Below are 25,180 nucleotides of genomic sequence, written 5' to 3' on the forward strand. Positions count from 1 at the left end.
AATTTATGCCTGTCTCCACAATTATCACACATACAATATCGCTTAATGACGTCACTGTGGAGCGTTCATCATGACATCACATTGTTTACAATACACTTGACAATCTACTTACTGTAAAATCATTTATATTCGAGGGGGATTAATTTTCGTGGCTTTCGTGGTTGAGTCAATCCACAAAATTTAATCCCAACGAACAAGTGAAAATCCCATTCATTTTATGTTCAAATGTTGAAATCCACGAATTCATATCCCCACGAAATTGCCGTTTTGACCAAAACCACGACATTTCATGCCCACGAAATTAAATTGTCAAGTGTATTGTAAACCTTTCCAAGAATTGATCAAATGGCATGTAAACAATGTAATGTCATGATGAACGCTCCACAGTGACGTCATTAAGCGATATTGTCTGTGTGAAAATTTAAGGAAACGAGTTGAGATTACGGAATTTTTACGCAGATAAGAGTTTATTTCATTGATATTATATTTTTATAAGAATATCAGAAAGTTAATAAACATTGTCGAAGTACAGTACTGTATAGCTGCCGTATTGTTTTGTTCAAGTGTTTCAGGGGCGAATGAATGTTCAAAACCGTAAAATATGAATTTATGAATTTCTGCTTCAGAAGTCAACCTTTACGAAATAAGAGACGAGGACATATGTTGTTCTCTGTAGGTTGTATGAGTTACATGATAAATAGAATAACATACTTTTTATTTATTTTATTTATTTGGGTTTTACGGCGCACCAACACAGTAAAGGTTATATGGCGCCAAACAGGACTACAAATTTTGGTTCCACATCTCATTTACATCGAAATAAAAACATGAGGTATGGAATCAAAATTTGCATACATGCTGGAATCACAGAGTTACTGCAAAACCAAGTGTTAAGACCCCATTAGTCGCCTCTTACGATCATGCAAGGGTAAGGCAGTGGTTCCAATTCTTTTCATACACAGATCGTCCCAGAACCACATGGGGCAGAATAACATACAACTGTCCTTTTATATCAATGTTATCAGGCTCGGCAAATATGGACGAAAAGGATTCGGTTCCCTCACCCCTTCCAGGTCAATACTATAAGCATGCGCGGATTCCCCCCCCCCCCCCCCCCCATCCAAAAAGAAAAGAAGAGAAGGGCAGAAAATGGATTTTTCGAAAAGGCAACGAAAGGACCGCATTCAAAGTGTATGTGGCTGCTGCTGCATACGACCTTGACGTAATTCATATTTATGTTAATTATCTCAAAGAAACAAAGAATTTTACCTTTAAGAAAACTTAATCTTATTATTTGTCTTAAATTTAACTGGTGAGTTCATAAAAACGTGAAAATAAAGGGGTATATTGTTTATAGAAATGCAGTGGAAAATGTGTTCTTAAATGCTCCTAAAATGCCTCAGAATGCAGGAATGCGCTGAAATTCAAAATTTTCGAGAATGGGGGTGGGGAGGGGGGAGGGGGCGCGCGCATGCCCACGGACCCTCTAGCTGTTCGGCTATTTTTCTATTTCAGCCTGTTCAACAAAAACTACTGGCAACCCTGTACTTGTAAACGGCTAGCATCCGCGTAAGTCACATCAAATTATTTAGTGTATAAATCATAGTGAGAGTTCGATCGGACCCCCTCTAAGAAAATTGGCTGGATCCGCGCATGCTAAGGACAATAGTGTGCTGACTTCATTTTATATTATTGTCTTATTTTCAAAACGTCATTACACTACGCGATACCTGTACTTATACGTTCTGTTGATTATCATGTTATGTTTGCAAGGTGCTCGCTGAAGGCCGGGGATTCCGTTTTATTATAAACCGGAAAACCCTTTTCAGAAATGGTAGACGAATGTTTTTATTTTTTATTTATCAGGAAAAAAACGATTTTGGACAGTATTCGATGAAAAATACATTGTTAGAACATTAAATATGCCACTTAAAGGTCAATATAGGTAAACGTTAATTTTACAAATTCTCACACCACGATGTGTGGGTTACTCGCTTTAAATCATGAAGTTTGTCTTTCAACATCCAGATGTAAGACAGACCCAAACTACGAGTGCTCAAAATTTACCTTGAAAAGTGTTGAAGTTGTTGAAATATTGATATTTTTTTTTTTTAAATCAATGCCTATTTATAAAGATGCGGAAAAAAAAACAAATACTGTTATGGATACGCACTATGTTGAATCATTTAACAATGCACTTCTGGAGTATGTTGACAAAAGACGAGAATAAATCTTGCAATTCTGGATTGGAAGGAAAATACAAACCGACCAAAAACATCAGAAAGGGATATAGGTTATAAAAGAGATCCTACAAAGACTTACACAGTACCTGTTAAGAAAAGGAAAACAATTTTTTATAAGAAAGTATATGGATTAAACATTTATACACATAACAGCAATAAACTGTAGTACATATCTTGCGTCGTCTGCTATTCAGTTTTGTTTGCATTCTGCTGCTAGGTTTAATTTTAGAACTGAGAAGCAGTTTTATACACTAGCCACATATTGCAAGTATATGAAGATTTGGTTTATGTAGCTGATAGAAAACAAGCCATTTGTTATATTCGCACACTAGAAGTTTCGATTTATTTTCAGAACATTATCTAATAGACGGTTAGTGCACGTACTTGGACTCAGTGTTTTTATAATACTGCCTGATCTTAAAGGACAATTATATCCGTTCGTGGTATATACCTAAGTCGTTGCTACGTGGTGAATAGATGATACACATTCCATTAAAAGAACAATAATTCGAGCCTAGTAGATAAAGTTTGAATGATTTGTCATCTGAAACCACGTGAAACCATCCAGCTTGCTTATGGAAGGTCTATGGTTCTACCTTGGTGCCCGCCGAAGCCTGAAAAATACACTGATAGGCATATGGGTTCTACCTACACCATCAAAGGCTGGAAAAGGTTGCCGTATTACTATATTTGTTTCCGAGTGTCACTCGACCCAATAAAAAAAAACACGTATTGAACTTTCTCAAATATAACGTGTGGTTGAAGGAATAGACTGGCATCAGTCGTTAGAGTCAAAAATGTAAAGCACTTGGCCATAAAATCAATCCTCTTTGATAGCACTTTCTGAAAAAATTTACAATATCTCTAACCTCTGACTCTAAAATTTTACTCGAAACTCACTTTTTTAAAATTTAACTCGAAACTCATTTTTTAAAATTTATCTCGAAACTCACTTTTTTTAACTCGAAACTCGCTTTTTGAAAATTTAACTCGAAACTCACTTTTTAAAATTTATCTCGAAACTCACTTTTTTTTAACTCGAAACTCACTTTTTAAAATTAAACTCGAAACCCAGTTTTTTTTTTTTAACTCGAAACTCACTTTTTTAACTCGAAACTCACTTTTTAAGATTTAACTCGAAACTCACTTTTTTTAACTCGAAACTCACTTTTCTAACTCGAAACTCACTTTTTAAAATTTAACTCGAAACTCGCTTTTCCAACTCGAAACTCACTTTTTTAACTCGAAACTCACTTTTTAAAATTTAACTCGAAATTCACTTTTCCAACTCGAAATTCACTTTTTTTTTAACTCAAACTCACTTTTCTAACTCGAAACTCACTTTTTTAACTCGAAATTCACTACTCAAAAAAAAAGAAATCCTCAACTACATACCCCCAAAAAATACCAAAAACAAAACAAAAAGTTCAAAAATATCTAATAAAACAATACTTAATTATTGACTACTTCATCTGTCAAATTCAGAACTTGGTCAAATGTGTCTTTAATCTATACTTAAGAACTTTGTGAGTGGCATTGAAAGAAGGGAAATGTTTAATTATTTACAAATATATAATCTAGTAGATAAACAGGAAATTTTAATGATATACATGTACTGTACTTATAACATGTAAAGCGTCGGCAGCGATGAAAATTTCATCGGAAATTGTTCAATTATTTTGGTCTTTCGAGTGTTTGACGCGAGTGGGGATATTGCCCATATGAAAAAAGTTTCTCAGTATTTACTAGGATCGCTTCAAATCAGGTGGACTATACCTAGTATGTGTAGTGCCTTTCTGTTTTAAAAGGCACATAGTTCTGTCGCAGCTTGTTGCAAATAATAGAACATTTGGCTCTTGTTGCACAGAGAATGGAAATCTATGACCATGCACACGATTTTGTAATAAAAAGTTTATTGCACAGGCGCCACTCGATGCATTGCTATTTTAACTGAATATGCTTTCAGGTTACTACAATACAATAGCACTAAGTCTTGTTCAGTAAGTCATTTCTTCTGCACATGTGTATCGGACCACAACGCACGCTTAGTGCGGCCGGGTAAATCGCGTGCGGTCTTAGCACTTTTTATTTTAGACTGCTTCAAAAGTTGCTAAATGTTGCAGATAAACACGCAGCCAATTTTCATTAAACATATACGCATTTTCTTTACTACACGGTATGAATTTATGTAACAATTGTCGGTAAAAAATACAAAGTGATGCGATCGTTATAACTATTCGTCCATCTGAGTCTGATTACTACTTCCGGTCTTCCATTTCTACCGATATTTTCTCTCAAACCGTAGAATACCAAACCAAAGAATTAACATCGATAAGAAAAGATTCCATATGAAAAGATATACTTTATTTCATAGAAATCCGTCAAATAATTACTGCATACTGAAGACATGTTGGTATGCGATGTCATGAAAACTTTAGTCAAATGAAAAAAAAAAAGTAGCGATAAAAATAATCTGTTAGTCGAACCCGTCGACATAAATTAATTTGGGAGTTCTATGTCGACTTCAGTCTTGCATTACTGCAACTACGTACCCATGTGGTTTCTAGATTCCGGATTATAGCAACTAACCGTCCATCGTGTGATCGGCCGTGTAGTCGAGTGGTTAGTCGCTGACTTGAAATCTCTGTAACTTGTGAGGGGGGGGGGGGGGGTTCGAGCCTTGCTACCGGCCATATCTCTATGTGAGAACGCTTGGCAGATTCTTACGGAGGACGGGGGTCTTGTACTGGTTCTTCCCAGGAGCGATGGTTAGGTAAACTGCCAACCCGACATACAGGAAGAACTGCTGAAAACGGACGTTAAACCCAAGAAAAAAAATCCGTCGTGAGCAAGTTTCTTGGTTAGGAAACTTAGTTAGTCATGAATCCCGAATCAAGTTTTAATTCCCTATTATATAAAGTTAAATGAAGGAGTTCAGCACTTATTTTTGTTTGGGTTTATAGGTCATAATTATGGCGGCTTTCCAGCTTTGATGGTGGAGGAAGACCCAAGGTGCTCCACCATACATTATTTCGCCACGAGTGGACACCCGGGTAGAACCACCGACTTTCCGTACGTAAGCCAGCTGGATGGCTTTCTCACATGAAGAACTCAACGCCCTGAGTGAAACTCAAACCCACTTCGATAAGGGGGATGTGATTTGAAGTTGGCGGCCTTAACCACTCGACGAGTCTAGCACTCAAGGCGTTTGATTTCATGTACAACGGCTACAGGACCGAAAGTTGAATCGATCGAAAAGAAATGACTCCAGTTGATTCAATCGCATGTTTACTAGATTCTCAAACACATAAAACTTTATTACCTTTACAACTTGAGTTACGTATATCAAATATTGTATTTTCAACATGAAAAGTCCCTGACCTAGCGACAAAAATACACATGTGACAGGACATGTGTAATATTTTACATGTATAAACATCTTTTGATCTTAAACTTATATGCACCCACTGACAAAATTTGCATTTTGTAATGAGTGATTTTATCAATTTGTCACACAAGGAATCATTTAAAGAAAAAAAATCATACGTGAAATAAATTTAGATAATGCGACGTTAATAAACAGCTGTCAAATGGGACAGTTTTACGAACATAATGTAAACGGGCCGAGTGGTTGATGTCTATTCTGTAAAAAATGTTTGACTTGAAACTGATTCTGAGACACGGCTTAAAACTGCAATATCATCAGTTTTTAAAAACCGTAAACCCATTGCATGACTGACTTCAGTTTATGTGTTGTTTAGACAATTAACGGGAAAAACCCACAGAATTTTAAATGTACATAACTTGTCTCGCGTCTTGGGCGGAGTTTATGTAAATGACTGATACAAGGTTAGCCACTCACGATAAGAAAATAGATATCAGTCAGTCACTCCATGTGTATGGTGCAAACACTGAATCGGCGCACTATTCTGAAACCGGCAGTAGATATATTTAGTAAAATGAATTTTTTACAGAACCAATAATCACACCCTATTACCTGATGTCCACCACGCCGAAGGATGCGGCTGCCACAGAGGTCAGAAATCAATAACGATGAGTAGTGGTGTTAGTCTTTTGAGCTGTATTTTTTTATTTCGACTTTCCATGAAAATATTCTGGTGCAGGCATACGTGTAAATGCCTTAACATATTATATAATTAATCCTGGTCGCCAACTTTGGGAAATAAAGAATAATTCAGCTGTTTAAATTGGACGTTTATTAAAATTGATGCAAAAATCATATTCAACGGCCCAATTCGAAGTGTTTACAAAATAATTTGATCGAATTTACCTAACACGTCAAACGATCAATCATCTGGGGATAATCCTGGCAAGTTTCAAGTCTGTCCGTACGTCTACATCGACGTTCTGACCCTCCAAAGGGACCCGGGTATAGCCACGCATGATAAAGTTTACCGCAGAGGGCATTTTTAAATGATGCCCATCCCACCGAGGAGTCAAAATATAGGATACCGTTTACGACAGAGGGAAATTTTGTGTAAAAATGTCTACTTTGGCTGTTTGTTTCGCTTTTAAGTCTTGGGAGGTCATGGAATCATTTGCAGTATCACGGTGAGGATGCGTACACCGGATATTGCCATTTAGTGATAAGTTATTTTCCGAAAACGTGTTTATTTTTCGTCAACAAGGTACGTAAAACACCTATTTACTATTGTATTATACTTCTATAGAAGAAAAGATCATTGATTTTAATAACTAGATACTGTGTATATGCTCTCACAAGCGTAAAATGAGTCAATATTATGAGGAAACGCTAAAATTTGTGATAAAATGGCATCTTTATCATCTGATAAATGCAGGTCGGGGACATATTTCTCCCGATATCGTCACTTATTGTCTTGTGATAAAAATTCTGATTCGTATGATTTATTTAGTTACAAACAAAGAAAATATGTGCAAAATTTCAGCTTTGTAAATGTTCATATGACGGAGAAATCGATGATAAATGAACGCCGATGGTGTACTGTGTATTGCAAATATATGTACTGAGTATTGACTTGTATCACATTTTACTGTACTGTGTATTGTTTACATTATCGCTGAGTTTTATAGAATTAATCTTACAAAATGTACATTATAATTTCCTTTCCAAAGTACAAAACAGTAATTTCTTTAGCCCTGAAGATACGTGATGTTTTACATTGATATTTATAGCGCTTACTCTGTTGTAATTCATGTAATAAGCTCTAAACGTAACTCTCAGTCACCATAGTGCAACAACGGGTAATATGTTTTGTTACGTTTAGCAGTTGTGTATGTATATATATTTTCTATTCTTCCATTGATCATTGATTAAGTTGATTTTACACGAATTATCTCAAAAACAGTTAAAGGTATCTTTTATAATTTTGCATTTGGATGCCACTAAGACTTACTCTCAATATCTAGCAGAAAGCCCGGCCCTACTAATAAATACTATATTGTGATTTTTTTCGTTGCAGATTCAACTTGTTTATGTGTGTTTATGGCTGGCTCGACGAACGAATTTAAGGCCATTGTATGTCATTTTGTTGAACACCACCCAAATGACGAGAATATTATAGTACGCTAACGACCAGAACCAAAATTACAAGATAGCACCAGACATATGCAGAGAAAAAAGCAGAAAAAAACTGTTGATTCAGAAAATATCAACACACTTGTTTCAAAAAGGAACCCGCTTACAAAAGGGACCAATTTGCAACAGAAAGAAACCTTTGATTTGGACAAATGGTGAGTAGCCTGTTCATTGACGGCAGTGGAAATGTATGCCACCTACCTCGCCATCTAGCAGAACTCAACATTTACACATGCTACCAGTACAAAATATAATCTAGAGACACATACACGGCGGTGTACATGAAACTTTCAATGTTACACAGAGTGCAATTCCATAGACAGGGTTTTCAGAGAGTGTTGTTATACAGTCTATGAAGAATGTGACAAAATAGATGGATGAATAAATAGCCTTTAATCTAATCAGTTTGGTTGCCAAGAAACGTTTTCTTCGATTTTATAGTTTCCTATATTTCTTGACGTCGCAAAATGTTTTCATCGACAACTTGGTTAATACGAGGTATAGTGAAGACTACAAGTTGTTTTGAAAAGCAGGCTTACAACTCTTCCACTGATTTTACAATTGTACATCTTCTTGCATAACAGAGACTGACACTAAATTAAGAGGATAGAGAAAAGCAAAACAGACGAATACTTATTGACATTCAAAGAAGCAGCTAGTTACTGCATAAATGTGATGAGTGTACATTACTTCCACATAAGATTGGGCATTGATACTGAAATAGGTTCTGTTGTGACAGATTTATTTTACCACCAAGTAATATTGTAAAAGTAATGTATTACTTTGATAAAGTAAAAAAAGTCATGTACATTGAAATATTTATTAAACAAACTTGAAACGTAAACACAAATTCATAAAATAGCAAAGATAATAATAAGATAGTTGAAGAACTCTATTTGTCTTTCGTTCTAATCCTTTCCACCAGCTGTACTTGTAATGTTAGTATATAAATATAGTTATGTATATTGTTGGGAATAAATATGTTTAAACCAAAGATCATAAACATTTGACATTCAACAGTTTGAATACATGAAAAAAATCGAAATGATCTTCAAGTGAGTTCCCGATCGTTTTTTTATAGTTCGAAGTTGACCTTGACAATAAATATACAATTTTGGTCAACAGGAAAGTTGATCACATAAAAGTGATAACGAATTGTTTGCATAGAAATGACATATATCTTGCAAATGAAGTGTGCAAAATACTTTCAAGAATGACACATGACACTGTTTCCTCCTACTTTTAACACAAATAGCTCAGTGCATATAACACCCATTTTGTTTCGTATGAAGCAAGTGGTGAGCTAATTACCTTTCAGAACAATGCATTTAAACAAAAAAAAAATAGCTTTGACTATATCAAGTGAAACTAGTTCGAAGGTTCTACGTTAAATGAGTCTAGGGTTATTGAGGAGAAACAACTTTAAAAGTTCAAAGCCCCTACCATATTGACCTTTGAACTATTGACACCATAATCGATAATGGTCATCTATTGACCAAGGTTTATGTCTCTTTGTAGTATGAAAGCGAAAGGATAACATATTTTCATGTTTGCTCTTCTTATAAGGTGAGACCTTTTCCACACTTGTCGTCATCATATCCTGTGTTCCATTATTACAAAACTTAAATTCACGGCTGAACTTGTGGCTGGGTCTTTACTCGGCAGTGGCTAGTCTTTAGACAGTTTCTCGGAGTGACTATTGGCCCGCTGTAATTGTAAGTTGTAATATCAATGTTCAAACTGGTGCTTGTTATTTTCACTGTGAAGTCTAAATTCATCTGCAAACAGAAAAAGACATTCCATCATTTAGGCCAATGGAATTACATGCCTCGTCTATCTTATGACCATAAATGCTGAAAACATGCACATTTTTCAATATCAATACTCAGTACACCAAACTGCAATACACAATACAAATATTACTTTGAAAACTCAATACACAGTACACCATCGACGCTCATTTATCACCGATTTCTCCGTAATTTGAACATTTATAAAGCTGAAATTTTGCACATTTTTTCTTTGTATGTGACTAAATAAATCGTACGATTCAGATTTTCCCCGAAATGCAAACAGGTTATGGTATCGGGACAAATGTTTTTACGGCATGCATTTATCAAATGATAAACTTGTCATTTTATCAAAAAATTTAGCATTTCTACTTAAGATTGACCCATTTTACGCTTGTGAGAGCATATACATAGTATCTAGTTATGAAAAGTAATGATCTTTTCTTCTGTAGTAGTATAATACAATAATAAATCGGGATTTTACTTACCTTGTTGACGAAAAATAATCACGTTTTCGGAAAATACCTTATCACTTGGTGGCAATATCCGGTGTACGCATCCTCACCGTGAGTATGCATTGTTTATATACTTCTGTTTGAATATGGGCGATTTGCAATGGCGAACGCCACTGTAACACAGTGTTAATCAGTCTAGATGTTATTTCCATCTCCGACATTGCATACTATCTGCTACATGTATAGATTGGTTCTGCTGCTGTAAATGTTCATTTTGTAAATTCATTTTTGTTTCAATTTCTTTTATGATGAAATATACAGAAATAATGATATCTTAAGTCCTGATACTTGCGTTTTTGCAGGATTCAGTGTTAAAGTTACAGTTAATATTAGATATTAAATCGTTTTGCATTTATTATATACAGCGTTCATTTAAATACACATCAGATCATATAGTTTAACAAAGTTTGTCGAGTAGTAAATTAAGCATATATATTTGAAATGTGTTAGAATTGTTTAAAAAAAAAATGCTAAGACACTGATTAGCAGCTTATGCTAGAGTGATTGACCATATGGAATAAGATGAAAACATTTGGAATGCTAGATATAGGACAGAAAACATATACCGACGTGATTCCAAATGAAGGTGAAATATTCATTTCTAGTGACCAGCGTGTGGACATGTATCGAAGTTACAGGGCAAAATATCAAAACTGAATACATCTTTAAAGTTGTCAAGAGAGATCGATCAGAATGAAATCTTCATTTCAGATAGTAACTCGGTAATAACAGGTGGTTTAGTTATTTCCATTGCATTTTGATAGATCTCTCTTGACATGACAATTAACTAAATGGTCAATCACTCCAGTGTTAACTTCAAAATCATTGTTAATGAATAACAGCTTTATCTAGAACCGATCACTTGACTTATGCCTCTGACAACAAATATAATTTTTCTAGCCCAACGGATCTTTTATGTAGAACTATGTTACTATCTTAGTATGAAAGCCTCTCTTAGTATGAAAGCTTGATAATGCATTTGTTTTAACAATTTGATATTTAATATCAACCTATATTCAACTGAACCCAGCAAGAACGCAAGTACCAGGACTTAGGATTTCATTGCTGGCAGCAAATGTCTGTATATTATGATAAAAAAAGAAACAAAAATGATTTTACAAAACGAGGACTTTCAGTGGCAAAACAACTCTATACATGTACAGAGATTGTATGCAATGTAGGAGATATATCAGATTGTATGCAATGTAGGAGATATATATAAATACTATCTAGACTGATAAGTTTACAAAACGAAGACTTATAGTAGCAAAACATCGTCGGAGATAGACAGAAGTTCAATCTAGAGTGATTAACACCGTGTTACAGTGGTGTTCGCCATTGAAAATCGCCCATTATTAAACAGAAGTATAAACAATGCATACTGCAAATAATTCCATGACCTCCCTGGTCTCAAAAGCAAAACAAACAGCCAAAATAAACATTTTTACACAAAATTTCCCTCTGTCGTAAACGATATCCTATATTTTGACTCGGTGGGATGGGCATCATTTAAAAATGCCCTCTGCGGTAAAGTTTATCATACGTGACTATACCCGGGTCCATTTGGAGGGTCAGAACGTTGGTGTAGACGTACGGACAGACTTGAAACTTGCCAGGATTATCCCCAGATGATTGATCGTTTGACGTGTTAGGTAAATTCGATCAAATTATTTTGTAAACACTTCGAATTGGGCCGTTGAATATGATTTTCGCATCAATTTTAATAAACGTCCAATTTAAACAGCTGAATACTTCTTTATTTCGCAAAGTTGGCGACCAGGATTAATCATATAATATGTTAAGGCATTTACACGTATGCCTGCACCAGAATATCTTCATGGAAAGTCGAAATGAAAACATACAGCTAAAAAAACTAACACCACTACTCACCGTTATTGATTTCCTACCTCTGTGGCAGCCGCATCCCTCGGCGTGGTGGACATCAGGTAATAGGGTGTGAAGTTTAAATGCCGATTATTTCACGAACTGGCCATAAATTTAAATAAAACTTACATGCATCGAAAGGTGATTCAATTCCTCATTGATTTATGTAAAAAATTATCAAAGAATATCCAACATTACGAATTTTCTAGTGATTTAAACCTATGTATCATCGTACGTTGACACGCTAATATGCACAAACGATAAAAACCAATAACCTTACATGTCTGTGTACTGTGATTACTCCATTATTTTGGTCCTTCAAAGTTTGACGCATAGATTGTCTGTCACAAATATAAAACAATCTGAACGTCGAATTATTTTGACTAGTACTAGGTATTACCAACATCGAGTATGCGACATTTTACGAAGAATGGATACATGTACATCAATTTGATATAAATGCATGAAACCTTCGATACAAAACCTGCGGTAGCAGTTTAATTTTATTTCGTCAAGAGTTGCTATATAAATACATGTATACACATCAATGTTGGTCAAATCTATAATCTACATAGATTTAAGTGTATATGCTGCACATGAATGTATTTATTATGCTGAGTCAGAGCTATCGTGAAATAAATACCTGTGATATTTTGCTTTTGTAACTAACCCGTAACGATCAATTGAAAATTAAATTATTCACGTTTTTCATCGTCTGCTAACTATTTTTGTCTCCAGCTCCCGGTAGTTATTTTACCGCGTTTTCTGCTTGCAATTCACGATTTTCTCATGTTTTCAGTGCACTATATAAGTGATTGTTAACTGATATTCTTCACTCGAGGTTGAATATTTGACAGCATAACAAGTATTTTGATTATTTGTTTATTCCCTCCCATCCACCCTTACAGACATTTAAAGTTTCTTAATAGTTATTGCTGATGGCTTGTAGCAGTATTCGAATATTAAAGGCAGATTTGACTTTTTGATTGTGATTTAAACAAGAGTAATCATTAAGTTCTAGAGAGATTCCTCAGGCCAGACATTACATCTCCTTTATGTTCTGATGGAAAATAGGGTTCACAGTTACGTACCTTATATTTCAAGGGTCTTTAGACATGAACATTCCTTGATAATTACTGTTGAGTATTCATGTATTACTAGAACTTTAAAGGCAGATATACATTTAACATTATATGAGAACATTTGAATTTTTCATGCCAGACTCGGTATCTACATTTAGAAAAGTGGCATTCACAAGTAGGCATTTAATTCTATATCAATATATTTCATGCTGTTTTTCCCTATGCAATGTTATTCTTTCGTTATCAAATGTAAATTGCCGTTATCCTCTTTTGAGCTAGCTTTCATTTTATTTTGATTTTACCTTGAAAGAATGTTATGTTTTACACACTGTACATTTTTTCTTATTTTGTGGTTGTTCAACGAAGCTGAGAGAGACCAGAATGGCCATCTTATATGCTGTTTAACTATTCCAGATTAGATGAGTTCAAGTTATTACATTTGGTTCATTCGGGACCTAATAGAAAACACATTTTACAGTTTAGATTTTCATGTACATCTGATTATATGTTTGCCTTAAATGTTGATAGTATGTTTTCAGGTTGAGTGGTGTACAAAGATAAAGATAATCGCATTTACCCCACTTCTACTGGTCGATCATCACCACATCGCACAACATCGTACCATCTGACATTTGCAAGACAAATATATTCGTATTTTTTGTACATTGGAATGCTGTCAAATACTAAGACCTGTATCCTATATTTCGTTTGTTGTTTTTGTAGTTAGGAACATGAAATTAGTGAATAATTGATTTACTCACGACAAAGAGTGAGTAAAATACTTTAGGGTGGAGCAAACTACAAGCGTGATCAAATTAACCTCTCACCGATAACTAGTGTGACACCTACGTCATTTACTACCTGCGTTTGATGTAAACGCCCATTCGGCGAGCTTTTCTGAAATTGGCAGATTAATTGACCACAGAAGTCTATCTAACGATTTCTAAAACATTTCTAATGATATTATGATAAAAACATAAACTCCTGTCCATAACAACGAAAGTAATAAAAATATTTTGAAGGGTGTAAATGTAAAAAAGATTTAACATCAGCTATTCAGCAACTATATTAAATGCTTGAGCATACTTCTGCAGGAAAATTACAATGTGGTAAAAGCTTTACTTTCTTTTATTTCTAAAGAAAAATCAAACATCTGGTACAAGTGATTTGAAATAGTTCAATTAATCTTGTTGTGGTCAGTTTAGGATGGCTATTGACAGGTGGTACTAATCGCTCTTCATGACATTATATAACCCCAGAATCGCATTTTATAAGTCTGTTGAGATGAGCCTAGAGAGAAAATGGTTTTCTTAGAAAATATCAGTGTCAGTATGAAGAAAGAATAAACTATTACAGATAACTTGATCTCAACAGACTTTGTAAGTCTGTTGAAGGAAATAAGTTGCCCGTCCGTATGAACGTCTAAAGCAAATTACGTCAATCAGACATTTTTCATTTTACCGTGGCAAAGCTATAGAAGTAATTCGTAATGAAATTATCCAGTAAATTCAATGTTCAAAGAGAATGGAAGAAAATAGCGTTACCTCGTATTATGTCCCGATAGTACTTTAATATATAAAGAATGTCCCCAGTTCAACAAAATAACCATACAGAAAAAAAGACGAGACGTTATCAATGGCATATCCCTGCACAACACGTTTCCGGAAGTCTAACGGTTAATCGATCCGTAATACTTTAAATATGTTTGAGAAAGTATAATTTGTACCAAATATTATTTAGAACAACTCTATCTTACGTAAGAAACAAAAATAAATCTTACCTTGCTTTTTATTCCATTTATGTTTATCCAAATAGACTGACCTAATTTGCCTCCAAAAATTCAATACCACTTTCCGGCAGTTGTGGTAAAAGTATACTGCACAATAAAGTTTACGTGTTACTAACACTGGAGCTTGTAAATGTTAACTTTAAATAAATGATCTACTGTTTTGAACTCTTTGAACTGTCATGCAGTAACGTGTATACAATTGTCTTTTTATTGACTGAAATGTCTAGTTGGTGGGCTCACTACAGTTAGAGCAGATGAATTTATCCCCCTTTCTGATTACCCTGGCACTAGTGTACCCATCCATTACAGGTATCACACTGTCCCCAGTTCACTATAATAACTTCAGACCTCTTAGATGAGTCTGGAGAGAACCTTTTACATATACAATGCACTTGTCATTTTCATCCATGTCATCATCTGATTCTGACCTGGAAAAATTCTCACTTAAAGTTAAAGCTGGTTTCTTTGTCTTAAAACCTGATGTTGAAGGTTCTACAGTCATGGTTCTTTTTTGTTAAAATTCTACCTTGTTTAACAGATTTCTTTGCTTGCTTACATTTTTAGTTGTAATTTTTGTCACGAATGTCATCTTCTGTGATAAATTTCCCCTCAACTATCTTACTTAAAGTATTCCTTGTTTTGGCCTTCTGAACATTCTGCAATATTTTCCCACCTCTATTCAGTAGAAAAGATTCAGCTGCATTTGACTGTACTGGAGCTGGTGTATCAGATACAGGAGCAGGAGTTTCATCTGAGTGTGCAGGGTCTCTTTCAAGGGATGTTGATGGTGCAACTTGATAATCTGTGAACACATTCTGGTCAAAGGGATAGATTCCACTTTTTCTACAGGCAGCCTGAATATGACCAGGATTCAAGTTACTGGGATATACTTTACAAGCCAGTCTGCAAACTTCATAGCGTGTAATTACACTGCCACCATATTCCCGGATGAAAATGTGACAAGCACCTCAAACGGGCCAAAGCAGCTAACATCTAACGGTTGAAGTGCGTGACTACAGCGTGGTGGTAATACAAACAAATAAATGTGATTTGATTTTGCCCACTCAATAAGAGACTAATATGGCTCTTTTGTCTATCATACAGGACTAGAATATCATCTTCATCCCTTGAAGGCAAGTACTTTATCAAGTGTTCCATTATATAAGTTGAGAAAATCTTAGTGTTTGACCATCCAGACTAAGAAACATCTCCATCTCCTCCAGCACTGGCTCCTTCTAACAAAGATTCAAGCATTGACGCTCCAGGGAATACAAAGTAAGCGGTACAACTTGACCAACACCGTTGTCGCATCCAATCAAAGTAACCGTTTTGCCTTTGCCGGATGTCACGGCTTGCGATTTTCCCACCTATAAATTTTGGAGGCTTATACTCGGTGTTCAAACCTTTCTCATCAATGTTAAAGATCCTGTGTGGCTTGTCATGTAGGTTATACTTGGTTAGGATATGGTCAAGTTGTTGAAAATAATTGTCAGTTGCTCTCCTAGTTGCTGACTTTGCCCTTGCAATTTCTAAGCTACGAGGTTTCTTCACACCAATGTCAGGCCACCTACGCAAAAACTTGTACAACCACCTGTCAGTGAGAGGATGGTTCTTGTCCCTTAATCCTTATTCTACTGCATAGTCAGATGCTACATTTATGGTTTCTTGGAGTCTATATCCATGAACCTATATCATCCATATTTTTTAAAGGCTAGCTAAAAGTGCCCCCTGTTCTTGGTTAAACAAAGGTTGGGGTCCAGATTTAAGTGTTTCTAAATTAAAGGGAAAGGCAGTGTTGTTCTTACGTTAATTTCATCAGCTGGAATTTCTTAAATCATTTAAAGAAGTGAAAGAATTTTCAAAATCGAAGTAAAAATGAGAAAGTTATGAGCTTTTAAATATTTGGTCCAATTTGCAGCCATTTTGTTTCCATGGCAACAAAAAAGTTTAAAACAAAATGGCAGATTTATTAGATTTTTAGATACTAGTACACATTTGAATTGTATTTACTTATTTCTATAAAATAATTTCTCTACTTCTTCCAGCTATAATGAAAGAAATTATCGTGTTTTACAACTAACACTCAAAAACATATGAAAATTAATCTATTTAAAAGCTCATTTGCTGAATAATGAATTCAGCAGTGTGTAAATGACGTCACAAACACACTAAAATGGCTGCTATCAGCCATTTCTTAAATTCAAATCCTGGCTGTATCTCCATGCAGAGGGGTACGACTCCCCCGAAAATGGAGCCACCTGTTTGCCGTGGGTGGCGCCCGTAAGCCAGAGAGGAGGGTCCTGGATGTTGAGGTGCCCCATGGCATCCCGGGGAGATGATGCGTACTTGTTTGCATGTGCGCATCTTCTTCCCGGGATGTGGGTGCCAATACACATCTTTGGTCTCTAATTCGGTGTAGACGTTCTGGCGGTCGTATTGGCCCGATACGATCAATCGGCTAGTCATGCCAAGCCCTAGGAAATCTCACCTTTACGTTTACATTTTCTATTGCTTATTTCAAACTGCATCTTTATGTGATAATTTTTATATTTTCACAAACACAACTTTGGAACAAAATACGTTACACAAAACCTGTCTTTACTCTGCTGTATTGTCACATTTTACTGCGCTCAATAAACTTCATATTACGTTCACACAAATGTATTTAACAATATATTTTCATATGTACTTCATCTATGTTTCCTAGAAGGCGGTGGCTTAGGGCCAATCGGTTGGGTAGAGTAACAATCCCTTGAATCCCATGTTTGCTTTTCTGCATTACAGCTGGTGATATGAACAAGATTGAAAAATACCTGGCCGAGTATATCACTACAGTATCCCTAACATGTATGAGCTGGATATCCGCTCTGTTTTCATGTTCCCTTGTTGGACTCCGCGGCGGGTGGGGGCTGCGAGTGACGAATTTTAAACATTTAATATGGAAAACCAAAATAAAAACGACCGCATACCGAAACAGATTCTGACGGCACGGAAGGTGAGAATCCACACCGACCATACACTTCCAACATGGCATTTCCACGATTTCTTTTAATCCAGTCAACAGACGAAACATTCAAAATGTCAAGCCTCTCGCCATTTATAATTGAAAAAACCATCGAAGGTATTGCTGGTGTACCGAAATTAGTCAAAAAACTGCGACCTGGTAATCTGCTTGTTGAAGTTGAGAAAGCCTCACATTCACGAAATTTACTTTCCTTAACTTCATTTTACAACCGGCCATGTAAGTGCATTGCACACCGTACTTTGAACACCTCAAGGGGGGTCATTCGTTGTCCTGACCTTGCAGGGGTTTCGGAGACGGAGATTGTGCAAGGCCTTTCAGATCAACATGTCACTGCTGCTAGACGTATAAAAATCAAGCGATTAGGAAAAGAAATTCACACAAATACTATTATTCTTACATTTGGCACTCCGTTTCTTCCTTCAGTGGTAAAAGTTGGATACCTAATTACAAAAGTTACAACATATATTCCTAATCCTCTTCAATGCTATTATTGCTTTAAGTTTGGGCACAATGAGAAAAACTGCAAAGGCGATTACACTTGCCAAAATGCGGACAGGATGGACATTCTCATGACCACGGCACTTGTAGTCGTCCATTGCGTTGTGTGAACTGCAACGAGCACATTCAGCTAAGTCTCGTGATTGCAAGACATGGAAAATCGAAAAGGAGGTTCTTCATGTCAAATTCACACAAGGCATTGGATTTCCAGAAGCAAGACAAATTGCCAATGCCAAATTTACATCTCCAACACTCGCACAAACTTATTCATCAATAACTAAATCTGTCTCTAGCAAATCAACACAGTGCATTGATGCCTTTACTCAAACAGATTCAGTGACTGCTCAACAAAATCCAACTCAAACTTCTGTACCAAATGAAAAGCCTAAAGTACCAGCAAAACCTTCAGAGGCATCTCAACTTCAAAAGGCAGCTGCTAAACCAACACTGCCACCAGCTATACAAAATGTTATTAAGTATTCAGGTACGCCGTCGTCACGACAAAACGTTTCATCAAACACTAATCAACGTGGGGTGAGTCAAACACCCAAACAAAAAATTGACTTGAGAACTGATGGGTTTGGAAAGGGATCAAATGATCCCATACAAACCCATAACCGGTTCCCTCTTGATATGAACCGGTTAACGGGAGAAGATGATGACGATCCGCCATCATCTGCTCCGTCCAGTGTAACTAGCACAAAGGAGGGGAAGATCAAAAGGTTCCCACCTCCTGAGTCAATGTAACACTAATACTTTAAATTTCCAGTCGTTCAATTTTTGTTTACTATTGTAAATGGAAAGTAAAATTATCCAGTGGAATTGTCGCGGACTTAAAGCAAATTATAATGAAATTCTCCTTCTCTTATCAAAATATAATCCTTCGCTTATGTGCCTTAGTGGAACGTTTTTAAAGGAAACGGACAAAATAGCTTTCAAAAATTATTCCGTGTATAACTTCATAAATACTAACGCTGATAGAGCTTCTGGTGGTACATCTATAATTATTAATAATGCATGTTCGCACAGGCAAATTGTTCTAAATACAAGTATTCAGTCAGTTGCAATTAATGTTACATTGCATCGACCAATTACTGTCTGTTCGATTTACATACCTCCCAAACTTCAACTTAATCTTGAAGAGCTTGATGATCTTATAAATCAATTACCACAACCATTTTTGCTTCTGGGAGATTTTAATGGTCATCATGAATTTTGGGGCTGTTCTGACAGCAACAGAAGAGGACAAATTATTGAAACTTTTATTGAAAGAAATGCCCCCTGTTTACTAAATGATCAATCCAAAACTTATCTTCATCCTGCAACAGGTAACTTTTTTTCGCTTGATTTGACAATTTGTCATCCGAACATCTTTCTTGATTTTGAATGGAGAGTACAGGATGACTTGCATGGTAGTGACCATTTTCCAATTATTATTTCAAATACTTCTAATCTGCCATCAGACCACCCTTCATATTTCAAATTTAATAAAGCTGACTGGAAGCAATTTGAAACGCTATGTAAAAATGATTTGACTTTGGAGAATTTTACTAACTTTTATGATCCTATTGATCGGTTTTCAGTTCTTCTGTCCGATATTGCTGATAAGTCCATTCCTAAAACTTCAAGAAATGGTAAACATAAAAATAAGCCTTGGTATAATGATGATTGTAAGACCGCTGTTCGAAAACGTAGAGCGGCCATTAAAAAATTCAATATACGGCCGACAAAAGAAAACCTACAATCAGTTAAGATTCTGAGAGCAAAAGCTCGCAGAACTATAAAACAAGCAAAGAAAAGATCATGGCATTCATACGTTTCAAAACTTAATTCTAGGTCATCGGTTAAAAAAGTCTGGGAAATGATTCGCAAAATAAGTGGAAAAGGAAAAACTTCAAATGTTTCCCATCTTACAAAATCAGACCAGTCTATTGCATCTAGCAAGGAGGACATTGCCAATACACTTGGTGAAACTTTTTCAAAAAACTCTTCATCAAACAGAGAAAAGTGGAAACTTCACAGGTCGCTCAACACGACAAAAACGAAAATGTTGCAGGCTCGGTTTGATTAAGCCTGTTATCAAACAATTATGATAAAAGATTTCAAAACATAAAATCAACTAAAGAAAGTAAACCTTTAAATTTTGTTTCAAATAATGATGAAGATTATAATAAACCTTTTTCACTCACAGAATTGCTTGACTCTTTAGACAAATGTCACGCTACTGCAGCTGGCCCAGACCAAATTCATTATCAACTTTTAAAACATTTACCACAAGAATCATTAGACCTCCTACTTCAAATTTATAATATTACATGGAAAACTGGCATTTTTCCAGATTCCTGGAGAGAAGCTATAGTTATTCCAATACCAAAACCTGGGAAAGATAACACTAACCCCAGTAATTATAGACCGATTGCCCTTACGAGTTGTTTATGTAAAACTCTAGAACGTATGATCAATTCTAGACTAGTTTGGTATCTTGAATCTCAAGGCCTAATTACAAACTTTCAAAGCGGTTTTCGCAAGCAGCGCAGCACAACTGATCATCTTGTTCGACTGGAAAATTTTATTCGTGATGCATTTGTTAAAAAAAGAGCATTTAGTGTCTGTCTTTTTCGATTTAGAAAAAGCCTATGACACTACATGGAAATATGGTATTATGAATGATCTTAACGACTTAGGTTTAAAAGGTCGTCTTCCAACATTCATATCGCAATTTTTATCAGATCGCAATTTTAAAGTACGTGTTGGTTCTACCCTTTCTGACTCTTTTGAGCAAGAACAGGGAGTTCCACAAGGTTCTATTTTATCTGTCACAGTTTTTAGCATCAAAATTAATAATATTGTGAAATGTTTGTCACCAGGGACAGATTGTTCATTATATGTTGATGATTTTCTAATATGTTATCGTTCAAAAAATATGCGTACGATTGAACGCCAATTACAGCAGTGTTTGAATAAAGTTCAAACTTGGGCCATGGAAAATTTTCCCAATCAAAAACTCAGTGTGTCCACTTTTGTCAATTACGGAAACAACATTGTGACCCTGATCTTTTTCTAAATGGTACAAAAATACCCGTTGTTGACGAAGCAAAATTTCTTGGTGTTATTTTTGATAAAAAGCTTTCTTTTATACCACACATAAAATACCTGAAAGCCAAATGTTTGAAATCGTTGAATCTTTTAAAGGTAATTTCAAATACTGATTGGGGAGCAGATCGCAAGGTTTTGTTAAGACTGTATAGAGCTTTGATTAGATCCAAGCTAGATTACGGTTGTGTTGTTTATGGTTCAGTCAGAAAATCGTATTTACAGATGTTGGATACTATTCATAATCAAGGTCTTCGTATTGCTCTTGGCGCATTTAGAACATCGCCTGTTGAAAGCTTGTATGTTGAAGCAAATGAACCCTCCCTTTACACGAGACGTGAAAAACTGTCATTGCAATATGCTCTGAGGGTAGCTGCCAACAAATCCAACCCTGCTCATAAAATCATATTTAAACCCAAATACCACGATTCGTATGACAGAAAACCAAAACAAATTAAACCTTTTGGATTTCGCATTGATAATTCTATGAAGGAAACAGATTTTGAATTTGATGATGTAAAAGATAATTAAGTTCTGAATACACCACCATGGATTCTTAATTCTCCAACAGTTCTTTTTGATATGAAAACCGCATTGAAAAAAGCTGAAACAAACCCTGAAATATTCAAGTCCAAATATAACGAAATCAAGTCGGCTTACAAAGATCGTTTTCCTATTTATACAGATGGTTCAAAAGATGATTCAAAGGTTGGATGTGCCGCCGTTAGCCATCTGCATCAATCAAAATTACGTTTACCAAATAACGCTACAATTTTTTCAGCAGAAGCAAAAGCTATTGATTTGGCCCTTAATTTTATTTCATAATATAATGAAGAAAAGTTTATCATCTTTTCCGACTCACTTTCTGTATTACAATCAATACACAACCGTAATACAGAAAATCCTCTCATTCAAAACATTCTTCTCAGGGTTCATGAACTATCTTTTAAAAAGTCCATCATATTCTGTTGGATTCCTAGTCATGATGGTATTTTTGGAAATGAAGATGCTGATACTGCAGCAAAGAAATCACTTTCATTTAATCAATCTAAATTGAAATTACCATATACTGATTTTAGGTCAAATATCAACAAATACATTTTAACTAAATGGCAGTCCTCATGGAACAATGCTTCGTTCAATAAACTTCGTGAAATTAAACCTACTTTAGGTGAATGGCACCAAGGAAATAGATCTGTTCGCAGGGAGGAAGTTGTTCTTTCTCGTTGTCGAATAGGTCATACTCGGTTGACTCATTCGTATCTGCTGAACAATGAAGATCAACCTGAATGTATACCATGTCAAACACCACTTACTATTAAACATATTTTAATCGACTGTAAAGACTTCGATCCACAGCGCAACTCATACTATAATGTTGAAACTCTAAAAGAGCTGTACGAGCAAATTTCAGCCGACAAAATTTTGCAGTTTTTGAAACAAATAGGTATATATCATAAAATCTGAACCTTATTTGATTTTTATTCACCACTTTTATACTTTTTAATGTTTGCATTTGATTTTTTACACTATTTATGTATATACGCTTTTACTTTAATAGTTTTATTTATGCTTTGCAATTAACGTAATCCATTTAACTTTTTCTCGGCGATATATGACCTTTTGTGTCGATTCGCCGTAAAACCCAACTCATTCATTCATTCATTTGTTGACATTTTATTTTCTTTGACAGCAATGCAAGCCTTGGTCAAGTTATCTGGGTCATGTGATCTGTAAGACCCCCTTTTAGGTATATGGTGCTGAAAAAAAGAATGGAAACCCATTTTGATTCCAAATGCCAAATAATCAATTAAATGTTGATAAGATACCGGATACATGTTGTCGCGTTATTTTTCAGTGAAGTATACTGTAGAAATGATTGACAGGGGGCGGCGTTAAGACATTAACCTACTTCTGCAGACGAGCTCATTTGGGGTCTATACGCAAAAAATATTGATTTACTAGTGAGGAAAATTTGGGAATAGTAAAATTATGTAAAATCTTGTGTGCACACATAATTTAAAAAAAAATACTTACGGTTCTAATCTCCATTTTGACTGAAAGTTGCTTGACATTTCCGTGTTGTTTGTAAACAAAGCGCGCACACTTGACCCGGATGTGATGTATTTCAAGAGAAAACTATAACTTTTCCGGGGCCGCAGGAAACAGTTTGTTGTCGAAAATAGGTTGTCTCGTGATATTAGAATGTGTACACATACACATTTCATGTCTTATAATTATTTAGCTGTGTATTTAAACGACGTATTTTGATAAATTGTTTACAGATAATACTAATTTTCCTAAAGTCCTAAAACATATTTAATTGACATCCTAGTGTTATGTATATGATATAAACCAATGTATGCAAATATCTCTCCTGTTTGCATTTCATTTTACACAAATGTCAATATATTAAAAGCTGAAGGAATTAGCAAAAATGCGAGGTCCGTTGTAGATTCTGGATAAAAACACAACCGGATCTATTGACCAAACGTGCGAATGCAACTGGAGCCTCGGTCCCGATTGCAATTCAAATCTGCAAATTTAGTCCTCGCTGTAATCATTTTTTCCTATTGTAAACACGGTAATAATTGCATTTAGTGCAAACAGCGTGAATAGTTATGTAAAACATGTACTCTAAACTTATTTTCATGATTTATTGAAACTTATCATAATTAAGTTCAGACAAGTTTAACCTCCAGTCCACATTTGAAGCATATGACTTACAACGTTTGTCCTGCTTTTAGGAGTCTTAGATAAACGAAAATATCGGTAAAACCGATGGATGCTCCCTGCAATATGAGTTTTACATATTAATACAGAATTTGGATTCACTGACAAGGCACATATAGTTTACTAATGTTGAATAATCAAACGGCAATATTTCATTGAAAAATCATCCCACGCGAACATCCGCGCGTGCTATACCGCTCACCTATTAACCTTGGCCTTGGAATCATCAAGATACTGACCAAGTTTCATAAAGATATGTCATGAATGTGGCCTCTATAGTGTTAACAAGCTTTTCCTTTGATCTGAGTGGTGACCTATTTTTTGACCCCACATGACCCAGTTTCGAACTTGGCCTAGAAATCATCAGATAAACATTCTGTCCAAGTTTCTTGAAGATATGGGTCATAAATGTGGCATCTAGTGTAAACAAGCCTTTCATTTGATTTGACCTTGTGACCTAGTTTTTGACCCCAAATGACCCATTTCTAACTTAGCCTAGAGATTATCACGATAAACATTCTGTGCCAGTTTGTATCTAATCAAAGCATAAATGAAACCTCTATATGGCTGGAAAGGCCAAAATAGAACTCTAAAACACATGATGAAATCTAGTCAGTTTTCGAAAAGAACAGAGATCTTATTGTGACTCAAGTTGTGTGTAAGTGTGGTTAAATCGAATGTACAAGAGGGTCATGATGACCCTGGATCGCTCACCTGAGTAATATGAGCTACATGTTTCAAATGTCAAACTGATGCTAAAATATTAAGAAAGTAGGTCAGTAGGTCACATTTATGGTCACTGAAAGTCAGTTTTAAGATCGGCGTGCAAACATGAACATGTCATTCAAATTTCAAGGCTGTATCTTAAGAAACAAGAAAGTAGGTCAGTAGGTCACATTCATGGTCACTGAAAGTCAGTTTTAAGATCTGTGTGCTAAACTGTATATGTC

At 35.4% G+C, this 25,180-nt stretch overlaps 1 protein-coding gene across 1 annotated transcript in view; it reads right to left on the minus strand.

Annotated features, from left to right (window-relative positions):
• The window catches only part of LOC128552165 (uncharacterized), a 35,895-nt gene extending 20,941 nt beyond the window's left edge, over nucleotides 1-14,954 (minus strand). Inside the window, exon 1 of the mRNA XM_053533186.1 lies at nucleotides 14,873-14,954. The gene's annotated coding sequence lies outside the window, so the exon portion shown is untranslated. The remainder of the gene's footprint in view (nucleotides 1-14,872) is intronic.
• Between the last annotated feature and the right edge of the window lie 10,226 nt (nucleotides 14,955-25,180).

The sequence above is a fragment of the Mercenaria mercenaria genome, unplaced genomic scaffold (genome assembly GCF_021730395.1).
Source record: "Mercenaria mercenaria strain notata unplaced genomic scaffold, MADL_Memer_1 contig_2098, whole genome shotgun sequence".
In the NCBI taxonomy this organism is placed as follows: Eukaryota; Metazoa; Mollusca; class Bivalvia; order Venerida; family Veneridae; genus Mercenaria; species Mercenaria mercenaria.